The sequence below is a fragment of the Tupaia chinensis genome, unplaced genomic scaffold, assembly GCF_000334495.1.
Source record: "Tupaia chinensis unplaced genomic scaffold, TupChi_1.0 Scaffold138407_1, whole genome shotgun sequence".
Taxonomy (NCBI): domain Eukaryota; kingdom Metazoa; phylum Chordata; class Mammalia; order Scandentia; family Tupaiidae; genus Tupaia; species Tupaia belangeri.
In genome coordinates, this window is record NW_006198305.1 from 2,262,850 (window position 1) to 2,271,608 (window position 8,759).

Below are 8,759 nucleotides of genomic sequence, written 5' to 3' on the forward strand. Positions count from 1 at the left end.
TATATATATTTCATATATATACATAAATATATATGCATATATGTAAAACTAGAAATGGGAAATTATTGACAATAACATGCATGATTAAGTCATTGTGCAGTATATTCTAGATAGGAAATCACATTTTATATACTGTGATTATGCTTAGGAAATGAATATAAATTAATTAATTAAAAAAGATTCAGAAAAATAAAAGCTCATGGAAATACATTTTATTGATTACATAATTTCTTATATAATCTAACTACTTTCAATAGCAAGTTCAGCTGGTAATTTCAAAAAAAGCAGTTTTAACTTTAATAAATCAAAGAAATGCTAAGGAACTTTGCTTAAAACTTAAAGCCAGGAAACAGGTTAGGATTCTGTTCAAATAGTAGGTACATGAACCTATTGACAGCTCAAGACAGGATAACTATGAGAAAACTATGTATGGATTTCAAAAAGTTTTTGTACCAAAATGAATTCATACTTTAATTGTTAAAAACAAAACAAAACAAAACTAAACAAACAAAACAAGTCACTATTTGCAAAAATAAATGAAGAGACTAAAGCTCAGAGTGACAAATCAATTCAGCTCTCTAAAGCAACAGGGCTCGTATTTAAAAGAACACTGACTCCAGGGTCCATACTCTACCTGGTTCTAGTTCTCTGATTTGGTAACCCCCTCATCGGGCCCTTGGCTCTTTTGCAGGCTTCCTCTGCCTTATTGATCCCCAGGGCTGTTCCTCAATGGGGAGAATACTTTCTATCATGAGAAGGAATAAGAGCCCCTTGACTGTCAAGGTGACATAAGTGCTCACTTGATCTACAAAATCCTCACCAGGAACAGTGCTTGGCATAGGTTACTCTGAGGCCTGGTTGATGACCCATCACTTGTAAATGTTGTTACAGCCCTCATGAGGTGTGGAAGTATACCAGAGACACCTGGAAGAGGCACAAGGGACACTGTTCACAAGGCAAAAGTCAAGGAATACACCCTGATTAGTCATTCCATGGTAAAGTGTGGCAAGATTCTGCTTTTAGACAGGGAGAAGCCACTCTCAGACACACAACCTTAAAAAATAACCATATATTAAGAGGTATTTGGACTTTTCTCAGACTTTCAATCTCTCCCAGATTTTTGCTTCTAAATTGTTATGTTTTGAATAGCTTTGTCAACCTTAGTTCTATTAGTAAATGCAATTTAAGCCGAAAACTAATTGTCCAGGAGCAAAATAAAGTTGAAAATGGGCTTGTAATCTACCCTGCCTTAGCCTGCTTCCGTGTTTGTTTAAGTTATAAAGCTTAGCCTATCTCCCTGATGCTGGCTTTTTGAATAGTGCATCCATCCTTGGTGATGAGTTCCAGATGTTGTACTATGGAGTGCTTCAGGGGCTTATACATTTCAGTTCTGTGCAAATAAATGTAGCTTTTCCCTTGTGATTAAAAGGCTATGCAGCAGGTCATGTGCACCTGAGCATGCAAAAGGGTATTTATATTTTTAATCAGGTGAAATACCCCTGGACACTGGGAATATCACCACTCAGTGTGACCTGATTGAATCTGAAAGTCTGAGTGGCTTAGAAGGCCAACTCTAGACTTACTCTTTTTCTGTTTCCTATCCACCTTCTACTTTTTTTTTTTTAAATGTTGTTTATTTTTATTGAGAGACAGAAAGAGAGAAAATGAGAGAGGGCTAGGCATCCACAACAGGGCCTTCCTGCCACCATCCATCTCCAGTCTTAGTTGGCATGCCTGAGGAGGTTCCAGGATGTGAACCCAGGACCTTTCCCATGTGGTCCAATTGCAGTATCACTGCACCCAACTTGGTCTCCACCTTCCACTTCTTCCCTTCTCTTCCTGCTTCTCCATACTCTTTCTCCTACTCTTTCTTCTCTAACTTCTCTTTTTCTTTTCAAATACTTTTGAAAGCAAAAGCTCAGAGGATCATTCTTTCCCCATTGTCAGCAATGAACTTAGACCAACTTAAGACAGTTGAAGAGGGGCTTTTCTTCACATCTCAAAAGGGAACCATTAGAATTTATTAAAAGGTCCTGTTTAATACATTTCATTTGGGATCATAATCTCAGACTTGCTCTAGAAATCTGGAGCCCAAATCTTGGAGAGTGTGGGCTTTCCTTAGTAATGCATTTCTGATTACTGTGTTTAGGAGTTGGTTTAGATGGGAGGAGTTTTCTAAGACTTCATATTTTGGAGAGAAGGGAGCTCTACTGGAGGGTTCCTCCTGGCCTCCTGCCCCATTCACCTGGGAGAGCTTTGGAGAAGGAATAGAGCAGAGAGACTCAGCCTTGATCATTCTTCTCTCTGGGAGCCCTAGGGCGGTAGAATCTTCTTCCGCCTTTGGCCTGGTGTGATGCCTGAGCAAACACAAGCTCTTTCCAGATAGGAGTCTGTGATTTTTGCATATGCTCAATTCTGTGAAAAGTTATCATGTTATTTGGTCCGTCTAGGCCATGATATAAATACATATGCAGTTTTATTAATAATAGGATGATACTGTGACCTCCATCTTGGTGAATCTTTTTGACACTCTTTTAACTCATTCAGAGCATGAGGGAAGTAAGGGGTCTTCTAAAACCCTAGTAGCTATTAAAATTATGTGTGTTCACTATAAGAAACTTGAAACAGAAAAATACAAAGAAGAAAATAAATCATCTATAGTTTTATTGAAACTAATCCTTTAAGCATTTGTTTTATATTAATCCTTTCGGTCTTCTTTCTCTTTCTCCCTTCACCCCTCCACAAAGGTTACACATATATAAATATAAATATACACACACACATATATATTACATTATATTGTTTTTGTATGTGTGTGTGTGTGTATATATATATATATATTCACATTTTAATATGTCATGACTTTTCTGGCAACGCAATAGTTACACACGCACAAAATACATGAAAAATTTTATTATCATTAATTAAGATCTTATAGCAGTTGTAGTTACTATAATTTATTAAGTACTTACCATGTGCCAGGGGCTCTTCTAAGCCCTTTTTATATACTATAAGCTCACAATAGTTCTATAAAGTGGACACTGTTTTAATCTCATTTTATAGGTGAAGAAACTGGTTGGAGTTTAACTTCTTGCCCATGTTCACAGTGATAGTAAATGGCAGTGTAGTCTTTAAACTCAGTGTGAACTTTAAATATTGTTTCACAGTATATGGAAAAGTGAAATTAAAGTACGAGTTTCTTTCTGACTGAAAGAACTGAAATTCATGAGTAATTCTTTAAATAGTCCACATTTTCCACAAACTTTTTGAATGCCTTTCCTCTCCCATTGTCTATACTGTATAGCACATTGTGTTTTGGAATCTGCTTTCTACTCATTTTTATTTTTTTTGAGAGTTTTATGCAGTAGAGCATGTGCACTTGCCAGAAAGAGAGAGACGGAGAGACAGCATGAAATCACCCCTCAGGGGGATGGCCCCACCACAGTCCCTTCTCTATTCTCCTCTTGGGATCTTGGGCACACACGTACGTGTGTCCAGTGTGAGTTTAAGCCACTGCGTCCAGGACTTGAACCACAGTCGACTACATGGGAGTCCAGCAACACAGCCATTATGCCAACTACTGGTCTTGTCTACTTAGTATTTCATACAAAATTTCATCTTATCATTAAGTAGCCATCTAAAATAGGATTTTAATAGTTGTAAAGAATTTAATTACAAGGAGATACATACTATTTAATCTCTTAGAAGTTTGGTTATAAATTTTCTCTAGCCTAAACACATAGCAGTTAACATCCTTGAGTTAATTTTGTGCATGATTCTGTGTATTTACCCAAGCTAGATTCTTAGACATTGAATTGCAGAGGTGAAGAAGGTCTGCCCATTACTAATACTTTTGATTCTCTTATCAAATCTGAATCTTTGAGATTCAGAGAGACAGAAAACAAGAAATCCTCCCCCCCACCCCCATGGGAGATGACCATGCCGCAATCCCTTCTCCTTCATTTTCCTCTCAGGATCTTGGGCACACATGTACACGCACCTGGTGTGAGTTTAAGCCACTCAGTCTAGTACTTGAACTGTGGTCGACTACATGAGAGTCCAGTAACATAGCCATTAAACCAACTGCTGGTCCTGGAATCATTTTATTTTTAATTGCTCTTTTAAAATTTTTTTTTTTTTTTTTTTTTTTTGGAGAGATTTTCACTGTAGGGCGCGTGCGCTCGCCAGACAGACAGAGAGAGACATAGAGACAGAAAGCGAGAAATCACCCCCCAGGGGGGATGGTCACGCCGCAATCCCTTCTCCTCCATTCTCCTCTCGGGATCTTGGGCACGCACGCACACGCGCCCGGCGTGAGTTTTAAGCCACCGGGTCCGGGACACGAACCACGGTCGACTACGTGGGAGTCCAGCGACATAGCCATTACGCTAACTGCTGGTTCCCTAAAATTTTGATTTATGATAATCTTCTGCTCCTAATAGAAGAACTTTGGTTAGTGTTCCTCAAAAATACTTTGGGTTAGCAAGAACAAATTAGCTTATATCTTAATTTGTTACCTCTTTTACATGGTAAATTCCCTCCCACCTTGTCATTGCAGGAGGCTGAACTCATTGACATATTCCTGTACCTCTCCATCCCATGCCTCAGCTCTTGTATATCACACAGAAGGCTTTGTTCTCATATTCATAAATCTAAATTATATCCATTTTGAAGGGCCAGAAAAATTCTACCAAATGACACAGTCGTCTTTGTCTATCTTTTTTCAAAAAGATCAACCTCCCTTCCCTGACTATTTTTTTCTGGGAACTCGGTTTCCTGGAAGCTAGAGTTTTCTGATCATTCTATTTCATTTGCTTTTAATTCACAAACCTATAGTACTGTGCTGAATGAATAAATTAGGAAATAATAAATGATACATAAGCATGCTTTTCCTCATGTCTAGCAGGAAAGAAAGATATATGTAAACCAAGAATTTCTGTTCTGTGTATTAAGTGTTCTAATGAGAGAGTGACCTATGTGAATTGACAGAGTAAAGAAAGAAATAGGCCATGGTAATAGGAAGACGATAGAATATGAGTATGACCTGGCCAGATGGAATGAGCAACAGGAAGAAACTCTAAGCATCTAGAACAACATGGATAAAAGCATTATGGGTAGAAATGACATCCATAGAGACCTAGTGGGGGGAACCCTGAGTAGCTGAATAGGGTGGAGCAGTATAAGGTGTTGGTGGGTGGGGGGCTGGAAGGGGGCAGTGGTGTGTGAGCACTCTGGTTTTACTGACCTCCATTGTGACCTCGATGCATGCTTCATAACTTTTCATTTACTTGTCTAGTTCTCCACCAGATAGCAAGTCTTATGAGGGCACTTAGGTTTTCTTAGCACTATAAGAAGTCAGCATTAGTCATAGTGCTTGGCACATAGTGGAGAGACTCTATTTATTGAAGGAACAGATGAAGGAGGAGAATGAGAACAGCAGGTAGCAGGTGTAGCTACCAAGTAGTTTCCACAAAATGCCAACCATACCTTCACAACTTTCACTTAATTTCTGTGTCACAATTTTTGAATTTTGGAAGTAAGCCACCCTTTCAGGCTGATTCAGTGTACTCTACTGTTGCTATCCCTCTTCCTCCCATTGCTTGCTGTTTGGGCCACCTGGCTGCTTTCTTCAGGGTCAGGTTATTTAGTTGAGTCAGTTCCTACCAGAGTCACTCTAGCCTTCAAAAGAAGGTCTTTGTCTGAGCAAGGCTTCCTCTCTCCTGTAATTCTCCTAGGTGACTATTTGAGTTATAAGAATGCTTGCCCCCCTCCCTTTTTTTTAGTCTTAAAACAATAAACGTGGTATTGTTCTTATTCTCCTTCAGGGTGTTTATCAAACATTCATTAATTATACAGGGGATCTTCAGAAAATTTATAGAAATTTTATGTGATTAAAAAATTGCCTGTATATTTTTTGCACCAAAATAAACTTCTATTTTAATTTCCATTTCCTGCAATTTTTGAGTACCTTTTTATAATTATGCCATCAGAAATATTTTATCTGTTAGAGTAAGAGCTTCATGAGCACAGGGATACCGAATTCCTGTCTAGAACAATGCCTGGCATGCTCAATAACCTTTATAGGGGGAATGGATGTGATAAGCCCCTAGAGAGCTCACCGTCTGTTGTACACATTTGGGTAGTTGCTCCTCATTTTTGTTTCTCTGGCTAGATTTTGAGTTCTTTAAATACAGGGTAATGCTGGATTTTCTGGGAGTCAATGACCAGTGACTACCACTTTTCTTTTTATAGCCCATGTGATGTCCACATGATATTCTCTAAGCAAGAGGTTGCCGTGTTATGATCCTGCAGCCCCTGAGGCCCACAGAACCTCTGAAACTGTGCCTACTTTTCTGAAGATGGTTGATGCTGGTCTCAGCATTAGGCACTCTCTTAATTCCAGCTGCTGACTTCTGAGGTTTCCTTTGGCTGCACAGACCAGCTCTCCTGGTTGACTGCCCTCTGATACATAATTAATGGTGAATCTCAGCAGTTCACATTTTCAGAAGTCTCTCTAGGAATGATCTCACCACCAGGCTGTGATGCCTCACTGCCAGGGGCTCTATGTGGTCCCAGGGGAGATCTCTCAGTTCAGTCAGTCTACAATTTTGGTGTTCAGTAATGTTTGGGGAAATAGGCTTGAGTCCAAACACTCATTCTCACCCTACCCCCTGCCCAGATAAAATAGAAACATGATGTCAAATAGAGAACAAGGTATCTACTGGCCAGGTAAGCTCCCAATGACCCAAAACTCTTCAAATGCTCAGTCTTAATCAGGGTGACCAATTGTACTGGTTTGCCCAGGAACTGACGACTTTCCTGGGAAGTAGACTTACATGACTAAAACCAGGACAATCTTGGGAAAATTGTGATGGTTAGTCATCTTAATCTCGAAATGAGATTTATGTTAGAGAATGCAGGAGTGCTTCAGTTGGAGAAAGCTGTACAGAATGAGCAGGTTTAGTCTGATTTATCTGCTGGGTTGAAATGGTGGTTTTGGTAATCTTTGGAGCCTGCAGTAATGTGTCATAAGTGAGGCAGTCTTATATGTCAGCAGAAGCACCTCTAAGCTGAGTTGCTGCAAGAGTTAGACAACTCTTTTTGTTAAATCTTAAAAAGTTTTTTGCTAAAAGATGCACACACTTGCCACTTGCTGGAGCGAGACAGAGGTGTGTGTGCAGGGGAGGGGGGGAGGGGTGAGAAATCACCCCCTGCAGAGATGGCTTCATCTGAATTCCTTCTTCATCTTCCTCTTGGGATTTTTGGGCATGTATGCATATGCACCAAGTGTGATTTTCAAGCCACTGGTTCCAGGGTTCCAATCATTGACTTGGCCATGTGGGATTCAGCTTTCTTAACCTCTATGCAACCTGCCTTGCACCTTGGGAATCACTGGGATCAGGAACTGAAATGTATCAAACACTCAGTATCTTAGGTCCCAATTCTCACAGCTGCTCTGAGCCAATGTCTGAGCATGGCAGGGATTCTGAGATGTAGATATATATCATCTCATCACTACCAGTGTCACAAGAACTCCTGACTGTCCTGATGAACCGGGAATGGCTTGGCTGTTTTGGAGGCTTCTATCTTCCTGCCCCCCCCTCCCTTTTTTTTAAATTTTTATTTAAGGTCAGGCTTGTCTGGTCATCTGCGAATGTCTTAGATTTACCCAGGCCCCTTCCCGTTTCTGCTCTTCTAACAGTTTCCCTTTCTTTCCCCTCTTGATTTCTTCTCTCTGACACTTCCCTATTTCCCGCCCTCCTCTCACACTGTCTTTAGCATCCATAGTTGCAATACAAGCCTTTATATCTTCCAGTCTTTCAATTTCTGCCATAGAGTACAGACATTTGGTATATATTGAGTGGGGACATACACTGCCTTTCTTCCATTGTCTGGCTTGCTTCACTTAGCAGTAAATCTTCTGCAGTGGGAATGTGCAAAAGAGAAAGGTTGTTGTAATGAAGGTTGTTCTAAGGACCATTGGGGAGCCAGTGTTGTGTCTAGTACAGACATTTGCAGGTGCTACAAGTCCTTAGAGAAGAAGGCAAAGGCAATATTCAAGAGTATTTCCTCTGCCTTTTTCATAAGGATAGGTTTTGTGGTTTTTACTTTTTCCCTAATTTTTGATGTCTGCTTTCTTTACAGGATCCCTTCTTAAGTGTTAAGAGAGATTTTCATTGTCATTCTGGTTATTGCAAAGTGATTGATCTTTTTTTTTTTTTTTTTGAGAGATTTTTGTTATAGGGCGCATGCACTCGCCAGACACACAGAGAGAGAGACAGAGACAGAGAGACAGAGAGACAGAGAGCGAGAAATCACTCCCCGGGGGGATGGCCACGCCACAATCCCTTTCTCTTACATCAGAATTTGCAGGGAAGAGATTCCATCGACCCTAACATAGTTTATCATTTCTCATCATCTCTCAGCTGTACGAAGAGAGCAAAGGGTCAGGGGTAACCACACCTAATCCTTTTATAGACAAGACCCAGAAATGTCACACAATGCTTTTGCTCACATTCAGTTGATCAGAACACAGTCAAATGGACACACTGGCTTGGAAGAAGACTGGGGAGTATGTTTTCATCTAGGTTTACCATGTGCCCAGGTATAGTTCTATGACACTGAAGAGGGAGAAAGAGTTTTGGGGACAACTAAGAGTGGATCACAACCCAGTTAGTCATCCTGTTTTCTTCCTTCCCTGCACATTTCCCATCAGGACAGGAAGTCCCCAGGCCATATGTTCCAGAGAGAGAAGAGCA

At 40.2% G+C, this 8,759-nt stretch overlaps 1 pseudogene; it reads right to left on the reverse strand.

Moving 5' to 3' along the window:
• LOC102476146 (neurotrimin-like) overlaps positions 1–8,759 on the reverse strand; it is a 42,243-nt pseudogene that overhangs the window by 6,974 nt on the left and 26,510 nt on the right.